Raw genomic sequence first — 22,110 nt, 5'->3', positions numbered from 1 at the left:
TGGGTGTTGGGTTTTTCCTCCTTTGCCTTTTGTCAGTGAGGTGGGCTCTGCGGTCTTCTTCAAAGGAGGTTGCTGCCCGCCAAACTGTGAGGCGCCAAGATGCACGGTTTGAGGCGTTATCAGCCCACTGGCGGTGGTCAATGTGGCAGGCACCAAGAGATTTCTTTAGGCAGTCCTTGTACCTTTTCTTTGGTGCACCTCTGTCACGGTGGCCAGTGGAGAGCTCGCCATATAACACGATCTTGGGAAGGCGATGGTCCTCCATTCTGGAGACGTGACCCATCCAGCGCAGCTGGATCTTCAGCAGCGTGGACTCGATGCTGTCGACCTCTGCCATCTCGAGTACTTCGACGTTAGGGATGTAAGCGCTCCAATGGATGTTGAGGATGGAGCGGAGACAACGCTGGTGGAAGCGTTCTAGGAGCCGTAGGTGGTGCCGGTAGAGGACCCATGATTCGGAGCCGAACAGGAGTGTGGGTATGACAACGGCTCTGTATACGCTTATCTTTGTGATACCAATACTATACCAATTATCAAATACTTGACTCAATTGACAATGGCCTGGGACAGGAGTTTGCAGACAACAAAATGAAATGGGTCTCCAATTCCTGATATCCTCTTCCTCCCCCTTCTGTTTGCAGATGAGGCGAAGAGGATCTACCTCATGGAGTCTGACTTGCTTCCTGCCAGGAGCATGGCGTTGAATACTTCCAGCATGTCCGAGCCCACCCAGACCTACAGAGCCATGCACAACTCAGCTGGTAGGCCATTGCTTCTGATAGTCTGACTCACCAAAAAGAAATGGATGGAGTCTTGTTAGCATCCCCAGAGTAATGCAGATCCAGACATTTCCACTTGCTGTAACCTAAGATGTCTGTAATAGAAAGTTTTGGGAGGCTATTCTGACTTAATGCCATACAGATTGGCATAAAAGGATCAGCCAATCCTCTGAATGCTCCTCTGCAAGGATGTGACTGAACCATCCTCTTCCTTAAGGCTGTGGATCGCAGAGCTCCAAATGTCCTGGTTTGTTGCAATTCCTGCACACGCTGGGCTGTTCACCATAGACCAGGTACCCATGGTTCCCTCCAATGGAAAACTCCGATGTGGGGTGGGGGGGGGGGGGTGGATGATACCCCCTTACTGTCTCAGCTTTACCTTCCCTTGCCATTTGCTCCTCCAGATTCCAAATGTGAATTTGATGTCCACATAGGTCCCTGTCCCCTCACTATAATGGCCAAAAAAGGTGAGCACATCCCGACTGGCACATGTGGATTGAACATGTGCACCGTTATCACCCTTTCCTTTGTCAGAAGAGTGAAGAGTGGTTGCATCTTAAATTTGAGGCCCTCCATCAGGATCTTGCACACAAAAAGGTCCTGGGAAAATGGGGATCCATCGCTGAGGACCTTCACTGCCACCCTGACAGTGTTGTGGATTTTTAGTGCAGCTGAGAAAGCGTTTCCTGTTGCAGCCATCCTCATGGAGCTGGTGGAGGAGGGCTTTCGGCTGGTAAGGGTGTTAGATTGGTCGTCCAATCCATATGGATACCCTTGCATCAGCAGGGTGGTTCACACCAGACGAAATCCTGCTCCCGAACGATCTCTCAGGTGTCTTCCTCTTCTTTCTTCTTCCATGCTGTGGGTATAGCTCCTCACTTGTCACAGATCCAGCTGATCAGCTCTTATAAGAACTACACTTGATCTTAGCCAAATGGCGGAGGAGTGAACATTTACCGCATATGTGGAAGGAGCTGAAGTCCTTTTCTGGTCTTTGCCTGAACCATCTGCATGGATTTTAATTATGTAGACTAAAGCTAAACACTATGTTAAGAGGAACAGAGTTAAAAACAGTCTTTGGTCAGAGTGAGCTAATGAAAACAGAATTTATTGTCATGAACTTGTCACAAAATTCATTGTTTTGCATAGATTATAGAGCAAATATTGCTAATAATTACATTTCAAAAGTAAATAAATAGTGCAAGAAAATACGATAAAATGAGGTAGTGCTTTGGGTTCATTGTCCATTCAGGAATCTGATGGCAGGAATCTTTTTTTAAACTTTATTTATTCGTTCAAAAAACAAATAATATATGACATATACAGCAATTAAACATGAACATGAACATTTTTTTATATATATAAAAAAAAGAAAAATGAAAAGAAACCCCACCCCTTCACCCAACCTGATGGCAGGAATCTGATGGCATACCTTTTTCCCGATGACTGCAGAATGAAGTGGGCATAACCTGGGTGATGGGGGTCCTTGAGGATAGAGGCTACTTTCTTAAGACATCACCTCTTGTGCATTTTCTCGATGGAGTGAAGGTTGGTGCCCGTTATATTATTGGCCGAGTTAACAACTCTCTGGATTTTTTTCTTGTCCTTGATTTCATTTGCATGAAATGTTAAATTGATGTAAATGAATAATCCTTTTATTTCCAAATTTCAGAATTTGCTTTTGAACTAAAGTACCATAGTTTGATAGGTTATGTGTGTCTTTGTTCTCCAAACCATACACTTACATAACTTGCCATGTGAGTCCTTGCTACCAGCCTGATAGAATAATTGGTACCAGGTAAGAATTAAGATCCAACGTCGTCTCTATTCTCAAAAGAAAGGTTGAAATGCAGCAAAATCTATGAAAATGTAAAGAAATCAGTATGTCAGATAAAATAACCCATTGCTTTATGTCGCATGGTGCATTTATGAGTTTACTTCATTTAATGAAATTAGTTGTTCCTAATAAATCAGATGATATATTCTTTTGATATTCTCATGGTGTGAAATAATTAATAATTTACGTCAAATGTCATTTCGACAGCTCTTTGCTTAGTTTTTTTTAGGAATGATTAACAAAGTGCACTTGGAAGAAGTGTTACTAATTTTGACAAATGATCTTGGGATATGAGCCATTTAACCCTGTTCTTTCTCTGCCGATACTGCCTGGTTTCACAGCATTTTCTGTTTTTATTTCACATTTCTAGCATCTATAGTTTTCTTCTTTTCCAAGCATTGACGAGTATCACATGGATTGTTGCGGTCGAAGAAATGATGTGGCAGGAACGGTTATGGTGCCGAATGAGTCAACTTTCATGAAGGTAAGATACCAGATTACAAGTGGAAATAACTAGCACCTCAAGCCCTATTGTATATCTGACGAAAATTAATACATACCATCATATTAAATAAGAACAGGTTTCTGATGAAGAAGAAATGGAGATGCCTTTTGATATGATGGTCTATTTAGTGTTCTCCAATTTGTAACAGGGATGTATAACTTGTTTGTAGCTCACAATATTCAATCTCTGAGTGGTTAGATAGCCTCAGGGTGCTCATATCTATTATTTTCCTCATTCTTCTGTAACTCATTATTATTCAAACATTCAGAATCTAAAAACACTTCTTGTGCTGTGAAGCAACTATCAGATTATGGTAATTGAAGCAATAGAGTAAAATGAACGACATATTCTGTTGCATTTCCCTCAGTAATGAAGTGTTCGATAATCTACTTGCACAGAGTTCATTCATTGAGAGAAATGTGGTCCTTTGCCACACCTTCAAAGTTCACTATTGATGAATTCCCAATCAACTGCTTGGCTTCATGATGACTCTTCAAAGTAAGAAGCCTCAGATCTCTACGAAGCATCTCAATGAAGCTAACCGTTCGCAAAAAATAATTTCACTTTTCATTTCTGTGTACATATTACTAATTGCCATGGAAGACATTTATAGTTTGGAATAAACTAAAGCAATCGATAACATTTGTCAATATCTGAGATCAAAGGGAGGGGATGCTTTTAATGGGTGCCAAGATGAGTTTGGCCATTTTACATTATTAACCTATATCCAAATGACTCCACATCACTCCTGGCCATATTTCTTCTTCCTTTGTGTTATCTTTCCATTCTAACCATAACAAGTTTATCCTTGCCAAAATGTACAAGCAAATAGGCATTTGTAGCTCTTTCTATTGAGAGTTGATTGTTAAAAGAATTGGCACTTCTATTCTGTTGTCATATTGTTCTTTGCTAATGGATTGGGTTACTAGGGGATACTTGCATTCCATCAGATCCTTATGCAAGGTAGGTCCATGCAATTAATGTTAGTGTGGTGAACAGGAGTCTTCATGATACACAACTTCACCAGCCATGAATACTTGTCACAGCATCTGTTTTGTTTATTTTCTTCCTGTTTCTTTGCAATGACAGACTGGCTTACTTTCACTCCAACATTCTTAAGGACAATAAAGGATGGATAATAAAATGCTGCTCTAGCCAGTGATGGTAATCGTCCAAATAGATCGATTTGAAGTTAAACCAGTATGATGCTGTTATATCAAGTTCAGGAGATTTGCTGAGAGGAAAACTTACTTCAGTCCACTCTCTGGGCACCATGAGAACTGACATGGAAGGTCTATTAAAGGTGTGGAGAAAACTTCAACTGTGAGGTAGATGGAAAAAGAGGGATGTGTATAAAGATACAACATTCATGTTTCGGATATCCTATAGGCCTATTAGAATTTCAAGAAGTGCAGGGAGAAGGTTGGGATTGGAGGAGAGAATGTTGGAAATGATTGAGATTGAAGAGATTTGTTTACGGGTCATTACTGAGAGTATAAAACAATCAGGTGAAAGATTAGTAGATGTTTTGAGGTTGAGGGTTAAAAAGATAGTCATTTGTGGCTTTGTTATTACATTGCAAGCATAATAGTTGTATTGGAAGACCAAGAGCCATATTTAAGAAAAAATATTCTTATCAAATTGAATATGATATATATCAATCATTCCCAGTTCCCTTAAACACACATGCACACACACACATCTTCGGTGTTCTTTGTTAAAACAGGATACGTCATTATGACCAGCAGTAGATAAATCAGACTTTTTTTGATGGTCCCCCATTTACGACCTATGCGACCTACGACACTCTGTACATAACGAATGAAAAAAAAAACTGTATAATTTTTTTTTAAATAAAGAAAAAATGTATGTAAATATAAAAATGACATGTCAGGCCCCGGGGATCCAGGATCTGTTTATTTTGAAGGACTAACATAGTGGTGGCCACGGGCTGGGAGGGCGCCACCGAGTATGTTCTATTTTTGGGACATGAACATGGTGGCAGACCCAGTGATTGAGGTGGGGGAGGCTACCGCAGGCCAGGTGCTGGTGGTGGTGGAGGCCAATGGGTCCTTCCAGTGCTGGGCAGGTTGGGCCGTGGACCAAGTGCCATGGCTCCAGTTTAAAAGGGTGTCGGCCCAGAGTAATATACATTCGACTTGCGTCCATTTCGAAATCTGACCAGTCAGTCAGAATGGAACTTGGACATATGTCGAGGACCATGTGTATTATGGACAATCTGATTATTGATATATCCAATGAATATCATCCATGCCAGTTTTATCTTCACCATATTCATACTAAATCCAAAGGATATATAGAAGGTTTTCCAAGTGTACAAAGATCACAGTTCAAGGGGAAAGATCCATTATAAGATTCCATGTCACAAATGGAGATGAGCATTAAATTAACAGCTTAACCAAAAAATTTCCATATCCAAAAAATATAAAGGACTCTCATCATTTGGGGAGTCTAGACCTCTTCTAAATGTCCCTTTTGGCTATTTCCATTCTGTTAAAGACTTGTTATGTATCAACTCAGATCCAAGGAGAAGCCTCACTTTGTGGGAGTGTTTCTTCAATTGAACTTAACACCCTGACTTATTGTAGTTACAACACCTTGTTTGGAATTTTGCTTTGAAAATTCTTTCTTTCAGATTTAGTACATACTTGATGACAGCGTGCTCTCAAATATTCCATTTACATTTTTCCCCAACATATGATTCAAGCATTTGATAAATTTATCCCCATCACCAATCCAATCACTAAACACTCATGTGTCTGTCAAGGCTGTCCACAGTTACATTGCTGCCCTGCCTATCAAAACACTGAAATACAACATGCAGCTAATTCACAAAGGCTCTTGTGGAGGTGATTCCCTCTGTGTCATGGGCTTCATTCATGAGTGCACTGTTCGAAGTTCAGGCTACATAAAGAGATTCACTCGTCTCTATGCTCGCTCACTAAATTTACTCAAAGAAAATTTATTTTCTGTTTGCAAGGTCAGAATCCCACAAAACATCTGCCACTTTTCGGAAAACAAAGCAAAAGTTCCTTAGGTCTTTAAATGCAAATTTATGCTCAGTCTCAAATTTGTTCTGCAACTGTAATTTAAAGTTGAGGAAGACGATTTCTCTTGCATTGTGTCTAAATCTGAACCGACATAGTTAAAAGTAAGTCGATGGATTTCAAGTGTCCACCAATGCTTTACAGATGTTAGCTTCTGGTCTTTTTCCTTTCTGCGTAAAACTATTGACTCCTTTCACCAAAGTCATCTATGCTCGTTGTTATGTACTAGAAATTCACCAAGATATTAATGTTTCATATTAATAACTATTAAATGCATAACACTTCTTACTTAACTCTAACTTAACCCCAATGTGCTCAAGTGTGTGTGTGTGTGTGTGTGTGTGTGTGTGTGTGGCAAAACCAACACCATTACAGTTTAAAGTTCAGTCAGTTTTGTTTTGAAAAACAGATTCATTAAATTGTTGCTCAGCAGCAATTATGGAGTAGGTTTGAAACATCAGACCTCAAAACTCACAAATTTCTTGTTGAGTAGGTTTCAAAGACTTGCTTCTTCATATGACTGATTTCCCCCTCTTGCATGGAGAATCCAGTACTTGTTTTTCTTCCATGATGATTTCACTAACTCAGGCAAGGGTTTTGTGAAGTTCCCATGTAGAAATGAACACAGAAGGACAGCCCTCTCTCTCTCTGAAAGAGAGTTGAAAGTGGTCATTCTCTTTTGAAAGCCACTTATTCTGTGTTCTCCTTTGACCAGGAGTAGCATGTAATTTCTGATTACGGTACCTTCAATCCTGTGTGTTTTAAAGGATGGTAAGGCATCTTTTGTTTCAGTTTGAAATGAGGTCCTTAATCTTCAAAAATGCTTTCTGACTTGAAGTGTCTTTACCATATTACATGATATCATTTCTGTCTTTTGAAGTTTCTTCAAAGTTACTTCACATCTATATGCCAAAAGCAAATGACTTCATCTCTGTCCACTTCGACCCACAACCAAGTTTGAAGTTTCAATTCTAAAAACATGGGTAATCAACAGATGTCTCTTGATTGACCAGCAGTTCTTCTCGAGTACTTCAGTTTTGAATGAACCATTGTTCTGATTTCATGGCATGTTTACAGTTTTTATTGAACAATGAATCAACAGACATTTCAGCTCTCAAAATAGTTTATTTCCAAGTGTAATTGTGTGATGGTGTCCAAAATAACTTTACTAAAAAAAATATAATTTTATTTACCTGAAGATTAATAACACAATTCTGTCACACTCATCAAATCCATTCTTCCCACATACATATATAAATCAGGCATAATTACGAACTGATTGTGGCTCAATTGTAAATGTTTATGTTTATACCACATGGATGTAGTGATGTCATTATGTGTCCTTAATGTAAAGAAACAGGTTGATTGCTGTTAGAATATTCTATGTTCATTAAACTGCAATAGTTTTTGTAAATAATACTTAACATTACTTTAGTGAAAAACTACTTGAAGAAACAATTGTTAACTGGTGGAACATTAGATTAAAAGAATAGCCCTTCACGTTGACAGGAAGGGATGAAATGCAGGCATAGCTGAACAGACCATAAATTTAGAGTCTTGAATAATGGAAAGCCAACAGCGGTTCAGAATGGCACACCTACAACTTGAAGGGGGGCATAAATGGCAAGTATTATTTATTATAGATAAATATATGGTCAGTTGCAAGATTGATACTCATGTTTAGAAAACCTGTAGGATAGTTGGATGGTAAACTGTGATATCCTGTACCTTGAGTTCCCATTTTCGTAGTAGACCACATTTGGCTACCAGTATTAATAAGCATAATAAGATTCTGCTATGGAATAAGCTAATACAATTATGGAACAATTCTCAAAGTTGGAGATGAATTTGGCAGGAGGATTTCACCTCAGGGTAATTCTCTGAGCAGGTCAATCATCTAATACCCAGAGGAAAACTTTGATTTTCACACAAATAGATGAGGCTTTATCAGAAGGAGCCATTAGACGCTTTCAGGTACATCCTCTGCCTTGAGGGCAGCTGGAGGAGCGGATCCCAGCCTGAAGACTCACCTTTCAGGTGGCAGTCCTAAAAGACTGCTACAGCCCACCTGAAAGGGCCTATTAATATCCAGAGGTGCCTCGTAGCGCCTCCGCATCTGATGGAGGCTGGGCGACTGGTGCCACAGCGCCACCCATCTTAAATATGCGGCATAGCAATGGCCATCTTCCCTACCCATAATCCCCCGTGTAGGTGGAACCACTCTGTGTTACCCACACAATTCCAGCTGCGTGGCGATTTATGGGTAGGGAAGACCGCCATAACTATGCTGCATTGTGAGCAGCAAAGGGTTGCCCCTGTGTAGGAGCAGGCAGCTGGGCTGCGACAGCTCGCACCGGCCACTGGCTGCCCCTGCCCCAATGTCCCCCGCCAGCCACCCCTGCCCCGCTGCCTGACAGCCCCTCCACGCTGCCTGAAACCCCCCTCCTCACAGCCCGATAGCCCCCCACCCCACTGTCTGACAGACCCTGACCTACTGTGGAGGGGAGGTTGGAGGTACGTCGGGGAAGGGGTGGAAGGCAGGGGATGTCGGGGCAGGAGCACCCGTCAGGGGATGTCAGGGAAGGGGCAACCGGCGGGGGATGTCAGGGCAGGGGCGGGGTGGCAGGCAGGAGACGTTGGGGCAGGGGCAGCCGGTGGGGCGACATCGGGGCAGGGGCAGCCAGTGGGGGGATGTCGGGGCAGGGGCAGCCGGCGGGGGATGTTGGGGCAGGGGCAGCTGGCGGGGGATGTTGGGCAGCGGGGAGTTGGGTCGCCGGCTGATAGTGTCTTAAAGAAAGCTAATGTACTTGCTTCTAACCCTTTTGCTCATTCCATATCCCAAGCATCTTCTGAGTGAAGAATTGCCCCTCATCATGTTTAACATAGCTACCACAGTGCCAGTGACCTGGGCTCAAATTAGGTGCTGTCCATAAGCAGTTTATTTGTTCTCCCCATGTCTGTTTGGGTTTTCTCCAGATACTCCAGTTTCCTCCTACCTTTTTAAAATGGACAATAGTTATAGATTAAGTGGCATATTTAGGGGAAACAGGCTCATGGGTTGGAAAGGCCTGTTACTGTACTGAATGCCTAAATATAAGTTCAAATGTTCCATCCAAATCCCATCACCCTCACCTTCACATTTTAGATTCTCCTCTTCTCAGAAATAGACTGTCTCGACTCACCTTATCCATGTCCCTCATGATCACACAGACCTCAATAAAATTCCCTCTCAACCTCCTACACCAAGAAAAAAAGGCCTAGATTTTTCGAGTCTCACACAATAACTCGACTTCCCTATTCCGAGCCACAACTTTATGAACCATTTCTGTAGCTTTTCCAACTTTTTAAGCTCCTTCCTCTAGTCGGGCAACCAAAACTGCACACATCATTACAGCTGTGGCCTCACCAGGATCTTTTTCAATATGACATCCCAACACTTATATTCATTGTCCTGTTCAGTGAAGACAAGCATCCCATGTACCCCCTTCGCTACTCTGTCTACCTCTGCTGACACCATAAAGAACAATATACTTGTACCCCTCAGTCCCTCTGTTCCATAACATACTTTAGGGCGCTACAATTGACAGAGAAAATCCTGCCTTGTTTCATTGCAGCACCTCACACTTCTCCAAGATGAATTGCATCTGTCATTCCTTAGCTCAGTTCCCCATCTGATCTAGATGCCATTGTAAACTTTATATCTTCAGCAAATTCATTCACCTTGCCAGAAGCATCCTTGTCCGAATCATTCATGCACAGAAAGGGTACCAAACCCTAAGATACTCAACTTGCCACAGTCATCCTGCCCTTTCCAACCACTCTGACTCCAGCCAATAAGCCAATTATTTATCTAATTGACTCGTGACGCACAGTAAATAAGTTGAGAGGCTGAGACTGAGTCACTGATTTACAGGCTTTTATTCACCATGGACCTCATCCTGTGCTGCAATACAGGCTTTCTGGGGAAGGGTCAGGGTGATGAAGGCTTTGTACAAGGTCATAAGAGGGCGGGAGCACAGGTACAATCACAGGTAATCAGGAATACAATACAGTTCATCAGTTCACAACTAGCTGACCTCCTATCCTGCGTGGCCTAACTTTCCATACCAACCTACCATTTGGGACCTTATCAAAACGCTTTACTAAAATCCAAATAAATAATATCAACTGCCTTGACCTTCTGTCAAAAGCTTTGCTAACTAAAAACAATCTGGAGTCTTGTGTATTCTCTAATATACTGATGACGAATTGGTGAAAGTTATGTCCATATATATAATTTGCCCCAAGGGAGAGGACATCTAAGTCACGATTATGCATGATCTAACTTCTTGGTGATATTGGAGTATAAATTCATCCTCATGCACTGAACACGCACAATGTACTTTAAGCTCCATGCCCTCTCACTCCTCCTCGTTTGCCCTCTCTTTTATCATCAAACCCTAGGATGTAGAAATGGTAAATTGAAATAATGATCTGGCGATTATCAGATGAGGTTGGGACTGAATGGGGGGAGGGGAAAGTTTTCTTGTACACCATAGTAACCATGTAAAAAGGTGCAAAGCCCACCATCTATCCAGGCTCACCTCTTCTTGAATGAAAAATGGGGTCTCAGAACAAATGATCTAACCTTCTCCCAAGAAGTTTCCACAAATAACAAAATACATTTTTCAGTTTAATAGTTCCACATGAATATTGACTGGTTTTGGTAGGGAATTGCTTTTAAAAAAATTAAATACCCAAACAATTTGTCTCTTTTTCACTATAAGTACCAACTAATACCTTGGTAATACTTTTATTATCCCTCCATAAATCTTCGTCCGCGAAGCCAAGCCAAAGAAGAAAGAATACTTTTATTTAAATGTTTATTGTGTTTGTAAAACACTCCATATTTCAGACTATGATATATTTAGCACCTCATTTAAGAACATTCAATTCAAATAAATAGACTAATTAAAACAATTAAGCAGTCAAATTAAATAAGTGCTTAGTGCCGTCGTAATTAACCACAAGAGGGCAGTGTTCTCAGTCAGAGAGAAGAATGAAGTACCGGCCCAATTCTTAATATTAGAATTAAAAACTCTGTAAGACATCTTTGACACCATTAAGGCAGTACTGGAGTGGGAACTGTAAGGTAAAAACATCATGAGATGGGACCGGAGAAGGAGTCACCCAGTACTAAGGAGTAACAGAATGCAGATGTGACCTTGTACACTCAAGATAAGCTTGGCACTAACAAGAATGATGAGCAGCAGACTAACAGAGAAGGGTAGCAACAGCTTATTCATTGGACAGTGTAATGGTATGATAATTTACTAAGTGCGTGTCCTGAGGTATAAAAAAACACCACTTGCTGATAACGGCAGAATGCGCCTTCTCCAACTAACACTGTTAGTTGCAAGTGTTATAATCCGGTAATAAAGAACAAAGAACCTTGATTTCGACTCAATCTGGTGTCTGACTCACTCATTCATGAACAAAGCAGACCTAACAGAACTCAGGAGCTCTCGTTGTCAACAGCAGCCTACTCTTAGCTCATGGGTTCCAGTGAGGCCCATCCAATAGATGCTACAATGGTAACAGCAGCCTCAAGATTACCCTGGGAGCCAAGTCCAATTGCCAGGTCAGATCATGAGTTTATATTCACAAATTTTGAGGCTGATGTCAAGATAAAAAAAAGAAGTGATGGCTCTTTAAAGGTTAAAGGTTTCATTATTGTTACCTTTAGAATGTAACATACATGAAATTCTTTAACTTTTGTCTACCATAAGGAAGACAGTCCATCTCAACTTTGTGAGGGGATCCGGTTTGGATGTGACCCAGTCCGATGTGACTGGGTGTGGCTGCATCAGGTTGTGCGTGGAACCAAAGTACGAGGGTACCAAGTGTCACTATGTACTGAGGTTTTACCTGTCCCAGCTTTTGTGCTCAGAGCTATGCAATGTCCCAGTCAGCTGGACTTTGCCACATCACCTATCCTTCATGAAAAGAAAAAAATTCTGAGAACCACGGTTTTAATTGTACTTAATTGACTCGTTATGTGCATGGTTTCATAACTCCAAAAGAAATGGGCCAATGACAATTTTTCTCAAGCAAAATATTTCAGTACCAACTGTGTCCAGAGCAGTGATTCTCAACCTTACCTTCCCACTCACATCCCACCTGAAGCAATCCCTTCCTAAGCACAGAGCACCAATGGCATAGGAATTACTTCAAGTGGGATGTGAGTGGAAAGAGAAAGGTTGAGAACCATTGGTTTATATCATTGGACTGTAAATATGCAACCAGATGAAACTGTTTCACCAGACCACCATCCACATCACAATCAGAATTTATTGTCATGAACATTTGACAAAATTTGTTGTTTAGCAGCAGCGTTACAGTGGAAACCTTTATATAAACCACCTTACAAAATGCATAAAAAATAGTGCATGAAAAAAAATCAAAGTAAGGCAGTGCCTGTGCTTGATTGTTCAGTGAAGAATCTGATGGTGGTGGGTAAGAAGATCTCCTTGTGCCGCTGAGTGATTGTCTTCAGGCTCCTGTAGTTTTTTTTCCCCAATGGTAGGGGGCATAGCTTGGGGGTCCTTGAGGGTAGAGGATGCTTTCTTAAGACACCAACTCTTGTAGGTGTATTTAATGGACTGAAGGCTGGTGTTCCTGAGCTTTTCCTGGTCCTGAGTGTTGGCATCTCCTTACCAGAGAGTAACACAACCAGCCAGAATCCTCTCTATGGTGCACCTATAGAAGTTTTCAAGAGTCTTCAGTAACATACTAAATCTCCTCAAATTCCTCGCAAAGTACCGCAGCTGGCGAGCACCCTTCATGATTGCATCAACATGAAGGCTTCAGGACAGATCCTCGGAGTTTTCGACAGCCAGGAATTTGAAGATCTTGATCCTCTCCACTGCTGAGCCATCGATGAGGACTGGTTCATGTTCTCCAGATTTCCCCCTGAAGTCCACAATCATTTCCTTGGTCTTGCTAACATTGAATGCAAGGTTGTTGGTGTGACACCACTCGATTGGGATGATCTATCTCCCTCCTGTACACTTCTTCATTGCCATTTGTGATTCTGTCAATAACTGTGATGTCATTGGCATATATGTAGATAGCATTGGAATTGCAAACTCAGGGGTACATAGTGAGTAGAACAGTGGGATAAACACTCATACTTGAAGGGCCCCTGTGCTGATCATCAGTGAGGAGGAGACATTGTTTCCAATTTATACTCACTGTGGTCTTCCAATGAAGAAGTCAAGTTGCAGGGGTGGGGGGTGTGTGGGTACAGAGGCTCAGTGTTTGGAGCTTGTTGACCAGCACTGAGGGAATAACAGTGAGCTATAGTTGATGAAGAGCAAATTTAAGTCACTAACTCAGAGGAACTTTCCTGGGCCCAACACACTAATGACATTGTGAAGAAAGCATGTCAGCGCCTCTACTTCCTCAGGAGTTTGTGAAGGTTTGGTATAATATCAGTAACCCTGGCAAAGTTCTACAGATGTGTGGTGGAAAGGGCACTGAATGGCTGTTTCACTGTTTAGTATAGGAACACCAATACCCCTGAGAATAAAACCCTGCAAAATGTAGTGGATACAGCGCAAGACATCACAGGCAAAACCCTCCCCACTGTCGAGAACATCTGCAGGGACACTATTGTCGGAGAACAGCAGCAATCATCAAGGATCCACACCACCCAGCACGCACTTTGTTCTCGCTGCTGCCATCAGGAAAGAAGTACAAATGGTACAAGACTCGCACCACCAGGTTCAGGAACAGCTGCTTCCCCTCTACCATCAGACTCCTCAACAACTAACTCAATCAGAGACTCATTTAAGGATTTTTATTTGTGCAGTTTATTGATTTTTTTTATTCTCTCTGTATTGCAGAGTCAGTTTGTTCACATTTGTTATCTATTTACATTTCTTTATTTGCTTACATGTATTCACTGTGTGCAGTTTTTTTTAACTATAAATAAGTGGTAATTCTGCCTCATCCAGAGAAAATTGAATCTCAGGGGTGTATGTCATGTCGTGTTTGAGCTGCTGTTGTCTCGTTGATCCAGAGCTGAGTGGAGAGCCAGTGATACAGTGTCTGTTGTGGATTGTGGTGATAGGCAAATTGCAGTGGGTGCAGTCCTTTGCACTTATGCATTTCTCACAAAGTCAGCGCTAAATAATCATATACATGTATAAAAATGCAACAATACAAAATGCTTTTCAATAATTTCCTCATTAGACTATTAATCAATCTCACAGCTTGCAGAAAAAAGCTGTTGCCCTGCATGACTGTTCTAATTTTGATGCTTCTGCATCTCCTTCCTGAGGGTAGTAGGTTAAAGAGGCTGTGTGATGAATTGTAGGAATCCTCAATCATTCTTCGATCCCTACTTAAGCAATGGTTCCAAGTAAATATCGTCAATAGAGAAAAGGGGAGACCTCTTGGCTGTTTTAATGCTCCTCTGTTTTGAGTTCTGTTCCGATATTTTGCTACTACACAATGATGCCGTCTGTCAGGACCCTCTCAATTGTATTCCTGTAAAATGTTGCTCGCCTCAACTTCCTTTGGAAGTGGTCACCTTCCTGACTAATGAGGAGGTGTTTTGGGTCCAGGATAAGTTGTCTGTAATTTGCACAGCCAGAAATTTGTGTTCTCCCCTCTCTCCACAACAGAGCTATTGATCTGTAGCAGAGTGTTGTTGACCTTCATCTGTCTGAAGTCCACAATAACCTCCTTTCACTTGTACTCATTGAGACTTAGGTTGTTGTTCTTGCACCATTTGATAATCCCCCAACCTCCTCTCTCTGTCCCTGAAATAAAGTCACATTCTTGTTTTAGAATTTCTCAGACTATTCAGAAGCCAACAGCATGGGTAGACTTCTGAATGCACACAATTCTTTCTCCTTGATGAGTTCTCTTTTCCTTGGATAGAAAGCCTCTGTGAAGTTGTAAGTGCTGCCATGAACTGCAAATTGCACTATGTGTTTTGTGACAACTGTAGCTGCCAAGAAAGCTGTTGAAAAGTTCAGCAAAGTTGTGATTGCAATCTGCGTTGGCAGATACTGCAGGGATGGCTTTGTGATGTGATCTTTGTAGTCGAGATTGGCGAATTCTTTCACTATTTCCTTTGAAATACTCTGCACTTTGAACTACTTTTCTGGATTTGCTCCTGGGAATTGAGCACCTTTGGCAATGCCGGCATGTATTGCACATTTTTAGATGAAGATCTCACTTTGTAAATGGCAGGAAGATGAAGGAAAAAATGATTAGCAAGATGAATGGATGAAACTAAGGGGCAAAGAGTCCATTGAGCCACTGGGAGTTCAATGCCAACACCCAAGCTGATGAAATTCAGGAGCTTAAACTAAGAACATTGCTTCCAGAAAATTAATGGGGATTAGATGCTTCTATTGATCTTGTTTTCTTTAGACTTCACGGCCATGACCTAAACCCCTGTCTTTCCATTTTGTGGCAATAGAAGGGACTCAGACTGACTACAGCTGAGCCACAAATATTTCAAAAAGTCAGACAAATGCTTGAAACGCAAATCATAATGGTACTTCAAGCACCAGTGTTTAGCTCTGCTGAATACAATGAGCTCTTCGCTTGAGAGCCCACTTCAGCCTTCTAACATCTTGTAGCCCTGTAGGTTGATATGGTGAAATAAAAGTAATTTGGGTGCAAGAACCTCCTGAGGAATCTCATCACAAATGTGAGCCCCTGAACCTGTCCTAGAACCCCCTGGATAGAACTCCCTGGAGACGGTGGTTCTTCAAACAGCCATACAAAGCAGGTTCAGATTTCAGATTTATTGTCAGAGCTCAAACACGACACATCACAGACACCCCTGAGATTCAACTTTCTGTGGAGGAGGCAGAATTACCGCTTATTTCTAGGACAAAAAATCTGTACACAATGAATACATGTAAGCAAATAAAGAAATGTAAATAGATAACAAATGTGAACAAACTGACTCTGCAATACAGAGAGAATAAAAGAAAATCAATAAAATGCACAAATAAGAATCCTTAAGTGAGTCTCTGATTGAGTTTGTCATTGAGGCGTCTGATGGTGGAGGGGTAGCAGCTGTCCCTGAACCTGGTAGAGCGAGTCTTGTGGTACCTCTACCTCATTCCTGATGGCAGTAGCGAGAACAGAGTGCGTACTGAGTAGTGTGAATCCTTGATGATTGCTGCTGTTCTCCGACAATAGTGTCCCTGTAGATGTTCTCAACAGTGGGGAGGGTTTTGCCCCTGATGTCTTGGGTGGTATCCACTACATTTTGCAGGGTTTTATTCTCAGTGGTGTTGGTGTCCATAGACCAGATGGCGAAACAGCCGGTCAGCGCCCTTCCCACCACATATCTGTAGAAATTTTCTAGGGTTTCCGGTGTTATACCAAACCTCCACAAACTCCTGAGGAAGTAGAGGCGCTGACGTGCTTTCTTCACAATGTCATTAGTGTGCTGGGCCCAGCAAAGATCCTCTGAGTTAGTGACTCCCAAGAACTTAAATGTGCTCACCCTCTCCACCTCTGAGGATTGTATACCTTTGGTTTTCCCTTGAAGTAAATAATCAGCTTCTTCATTTTGGTGATATTCAGCCAAGTTTTCAATCTCCCTCCTGTATGGTGACTCATCCCCATCCTTTATACAGCCCGCTACCGTGGTATCGTCGGCAAATTTGTAGATGGTGTTATTGTCATACTGAGCCACACAGCCATAATATAGAGTGAGTAGTGCAGGGGGCTAAAAACATAGCTCTGTGGTGCTCCAGTACTGATGAAGATCGTGGAGGAGATTTTCTTACCAATCCTCACTGATTGTGGTCTGGAGGTGGGGAAATCCAGGATCCAATTACACAGAGAGGTGTTGAGACCCAGGTCTTGGATTTCGCTGATCAGTTTTGAGGGGATGATGGTGTTAAATGCCAAACTGTAGTCAATAAAGAGCATCCCGATGAATTAATCTTTACTGTCCGGGTGTTCCAAGGCTTTGAGAGGAGTAAGTGGGATGGTATCCGTTGTGGAGCTTTTGCTACGACAGGTGAACTGTAATGTATCCAAATCGCCGCTTAGACAGGAGCTTCATCCTTTTGGAGTGGATATTGAAGATATCTGTGAATACGTTGGTAAGTTGGTCAGCACAGATAATTAGTACTCGGCCAGGTACTCTGTCTGGGCCAGATGCTTTCCTCGATTCACTCTCATGAAGACAGCAGCAACGTCATCCTCAGATATGGACAGAATGGGATCATCAGGGGACATGGGGCTGCAGAGGAGTGATTCTTCACTGTTAATGTCACCAAATCAGGCTTAGAAGGCATTGAGTTCTTCTGGGAGTGAAGCTTTGCCATCTGCTACTTCAGTGAAATTGGTTTTGTAGCAGATTAAAGCATTTAGGCCCTGTCACAGCTCTTAGGTATCCCTTGTTGTTTCCATTTTCATACCTGTTTCTTCTGTATTAAATGTTGGTGAATCAAACACTTGGACCAAACTCTTGCAGAATTTTGTCAACAACCAAAAGGAGTCATGCAGCAACTAACTAAGTTGTTGGTGATTTCTTTAAATACCATTGTGGAGAGGTGGGAAATTAATGGTAATTCTTTGCATTGCTAAGCATGTGGTAATCTGGTAACCCTACCAAAGTGTCTAAGATGGAGGGCTGAGCCCTGAAATTCCAGCACTAATTTCAGGTTTTTAGTCGTAGAAGGCATTAGCTGTTCATGCACTAATACCGTTAATAGTAAGACATCTGGCCAACGACCCTTACAGATGAACACATGTGTAGGAGGATATGTCGGATATCAAAGTCCTCAATGTACATTGTGTGAATAACTTTCTGAGCGTCAAAATACTCAGCTGCCAGCGACTGGGTTCGAATCCGGTGCTGACTATAAGGAGTTTTCAAGTGCTCCCCTTGTTGCTTGATCCAGGTGCTCTGGTTTTCCCTCATCCTTCAAAATGAAGGGGGGTGGGGGTGGAGTTGTAGGTTAATTGGTGTATTTGGATGACATGGGGTCATGGGCCAGAATTTAAAAAAAAATGTTGCCCCTAAAAGGGCCATTATTGAGCTCAGTTTCATGTTGTCTAGTCATAGAGAGATGGACCACAGGAACAAGTTCTCCAGTTCAGCTAGACTCCCCCAAAAATCAAACATCCACTCACACTAATTCAACATTTATCCCATTTTTCATTCTCATCAATTCCCCTCACTCAATAGTGGCCCAATTAACCTACCAATCTGCACAACTTGGGTATATGGGACAAAACCCAGAGCACCTGGAGGAGGCTCAAGGGGAGAACAAACCATCTCACAGTGGACAGTGTCTGAGGCTAGGGTTGAACTTGACTCCTTGGCATCATGAGATAACCCTTGCACCTGTAGCCAAACCAGTAGTTCACTCAGCAAGCTTTTAATATTCAGGCTGGCGACACCACCTTGTTGAATGAAATTCATTCTCACTGTGTGAATTTAATGAAAATGCATGGTTCTTCCACAGCTTATTAATTATTAATGTCTCTTTAAAACCCCAAAGGTGATTTCTTAGGTGTTAATTTCTTAATTTCTTCTTAATATTCCATGGATCTGGCAGTGCAGAATATTCATGTCTTCTAAATCACTTGGTGACATTTTTAGTGAAATATATGGTAAATCGTTCCATTTTAGATTTGTTGGTTTCACAATCCTGCTTGTTCTGCAGCTTTAAAGCCTTTATTTTATTCTTTAAGGGATTATATAAAAACTTTATTCCCACTCTGTTAAGTATTTATAATCTAATCTTGATAAAATCCATCTCTATTATATAAATATTAAAACTAAAGATGAAACAGTGCAATTGCTTTAATACGTACCACTCATTGGATGACCATTAACAACTGATTTGCAAAAATTAACAAAAAAACTTTCAATTATACTACACCTGAGAATGCCCCAATTAGAGCTGTACTCTCTGAAGAGTAGTCACCTGTTATCATAAAGGAATCATGGCAGATAATTTTCACACAGTATGGCTCCAGTTCCAGCAATATGTTAATAACCAGATCAACTGCTTTACTGATGGTGCTTGAGGGATAAATGTTGGCCAAGATGCAAATGTAAAATACGTAGTAAAATTGCATTTTGGAAGCAGCAGAGAAGCTTACAAATTGTAAACAAAATATTCATGTAGATGGATGTGATTAGAAGGCAATATATTCTGACATCACTTACTGTATGGACTAATGAATAGACAATGCCTCTGGTTGCAATAAACCTTTGCAAAGCATTCACGTCAAAGACTGGGGAATCCAGTTGGAAGAGTAAATTTGTAAAATACTTGCATGTTCATGGAAGAGAATCTCAATGACCACAGAGAACACTGATACTCTTTATATGACTGGAATAGAGAGTTCACAAATGGACAATTCTCCTTCTTTGCACAATATCCCTCAGGATGACAATAAATTCTGACAATAGCAGTGTGAATCCATTAAGGTACAACTAGATCTTACAACGGGGTAATAAGTAGAACATTTATTTCGAGAAAATGTACCTTTACAGCACTCACATGGCGGTGTATAATATTCATATGAATTGTGGAACATTTTTAAATTTAGTTTCTAAACAATACATGATATTCACTGAAATTGATGCATGTATCCAAGAATTAATCATTGTTAAGTGGCTATCATAAAGGCAATGTCCCTCTGTCATGTTGGGAAGAGTATCAGGATCAGTGGGTTCACAGACAAGTCTGGACACAAGTATTGCAATCAAACATAACTTTAATTAACACATGGGAAATGAACAGGGGAGAACGTTAAATGATACTCAATTACTATGTCACTTAAGCAATGATATAGACATTTACCTAGGACATAGGTTGGACTCCGACAATAGTGAACCTATACTCAACACGGTCACGCACTCGAGTACACAAACCACAAACAGGGACTCTTACACACTCCCAGTTTCCTGTACCAATGGGGGTGTGGCTCTCTGCAAGTATTGATCTATCACAATATTGCAGCTCGACAATTTTACCATATCACTTCCAGCGATATCCACCTATCATGGAGCGATTTCTGGGGTTTTGACCATGAGGCAGAGAAAGAATCTGCTGTGTGTTGGCATAATATACAGTGCTAACCCAAGCTTCTAGCCAATAATGACCTTACATGATTTAAATTAGCCAGCGGTAAGGTGGACAGAGTCCTACCTTGATGACAAGTGATGTGACTTCCGAATAAGTTTCAGATGGGGATGACACATAACCATCTCCAATACACACACTCCAGCCAAGCAGGGAGGCCACGTTTCCTCCACATACAACACCCTCTGATTGGAAACATGGTTCAACCACTTTTATTTCAACATGCATCTTCATACTGGCATATTTGTTTCAACCATTATAAACATGAGTTTCTATTAAATTACACAGCACGTAACTTTTGATCACCTGAAGTGAAAATGACCACAGTTAATTGAAGGCTGCACAGACAAGCAGAAGATAAAATAGACAAAAGTAACAACTCACGGAATGTATTTTGGAAATATTTGTGATTCTAAGGGGAGCCACCAAACAAGATCTAAAACTGAGCCACTTGAGATCGTTTTAGGAGATGTTGCAAGGAGAAAAAAAGGGAGAGCAAATAAGAGAAGGCAGTAGGACGATGAAAGGCAAATTAGACAGACAATTCAATCTTCTTGTGAATTTTGACAACTTTCATAGGAATTGTTGTGCAACCAAGTTATATTGGGATCCATCAAATATTTTCACTTTAAGTGATGCACATTGAATTACACTTAGCACTTCTTACTTCGACAATTTTACCATATCAAGGCAGATGCTGATGGGATGGAGCCTACTCTGGCCAGGTAACATCCTCTGTAAGCTGCAGGCTCATCTTTTATTCGATTCCTATTTTAATGGAAAGAAGGAAAGACTTTGCATTTATATTAAGATCGGTCATGACCTGAAGATTTGGCGTTGTGCTTTACAGAAACAATTTATATTTGGCTGTGTAACTTTGAGAGCTAATGATAACTTGGAGCTAAAAGAGGGGCGAAAAAAAAACACAGCCAATTTGGCACACATCATGTTGGAGAACAGCTGAATGCCAAATGTCTAGACAGTTTGTTTCAATTAATAAGAATAAGTTTGGGATGAATATCTGCCAGGATACAAAGTATATCCGTATTATCATGTAACTATTTCCAAACCAGAGAGTTGACAGGGTATTAGTTTAACAGCTCATCTAAACCACAACATTTCTGGCATGGTGACACTTCAGAATCATCCTGGTGGATTAGCCTAATCTTTTGTTTCTCTGAGTTGGAAGAGTCTTTCAACTCAAGACATGTGATTTCTGGCAATTGTGATGCAACCAACACCTCAAAATATCAATGATGGTGTCATCAATAAATTGACAGAAATTGTTAACTTAGAAGGGTGGAAGCTATGATTGAAATTACTCATGTTAGAATGATTCTAATTGCAAAGTAAATGTTAATTAGCCATTGGAATCTGTAGAAGGGACCGGGACCCACTTGAGTTCACAGAGACGCAGAAATATTCAAAAGGTGGCAAACCTAGCCAAGTCCATAATGGGTACTGATCTCCCAACCATTAAATGCATCTATGAGGGCCATTGGCTCAAGAGGGCTGCCAACATCATAAAGGACCCTCATCACCATGGTCACAATTTCTTCTTGCTGCTCCCTTCAGGCATGAGATACAAAAATCTGAAATCCAGCACCTCTAGGTTCAAGAAGAATTTTCATCCACCAGAGATAAGGCTCTTGAAACTACCTGAATGTCTCTAAACCTCAAGATAAACCACCAAAAGATCTGTCGACATTCGTGAAATGTCACTTTATTTCTGCGTATTTATTTATTGCTTCTTTTTCTATCTTGCATTTATGGTCATTTAAATTTTTACTAT

The 22,110-nt window shown here is 41.2% G+C and overlaps 1 long non-coding RNA gene across 2 annotated transcripts in view; it reads right to left on the bottom strand.

Annotated features, from left to right (window-relative positions):
* LOC138741947 (uncharacterized) overlaps positions 1-21,818 on the bottom strand; it is a 35,294-nt gene extending 13,476 nt beyond the window's left edge. The window contains exons 1-2 of one of the 2 annotated variants that reach the window (XR_011343915.1): positions 21,758-21,818; positions 20,986-21,086 (exon numbers count right to left, since the gene is read on the bottom strand). This is a non-coding gene — a long non-coding RNA (uncharacterized lncRNA). Of the gene's footprint in view, positions 1-20,985; positions 21,087-21,715 lie in introns of both variants that reach the window. The other variant, XR_011343914.1, reaches the window with a different exon arrangement.
* Between the last annotated feature and the right edge of the window lie 292 nt (positions 21,819-22,110).

The sequence above is a fragment of the Narcine bancroftii genome, chromosome 8 (assembly GCF_036971445.1).
Source record: "Narcine bancroftii isolate sNarBan1 chromosome 8, sNarBan1.hap1, whole genome shotgun sequence".
NCBI lineage: Eukaryota > Metazoa > Chordata > Chondrichthyes > Torpediniformes > Narcinidae > Narcine > Narcine bancroftii.
This window is presented reverse-complemented; position numbering and strand designations above follow the sequence as displayed.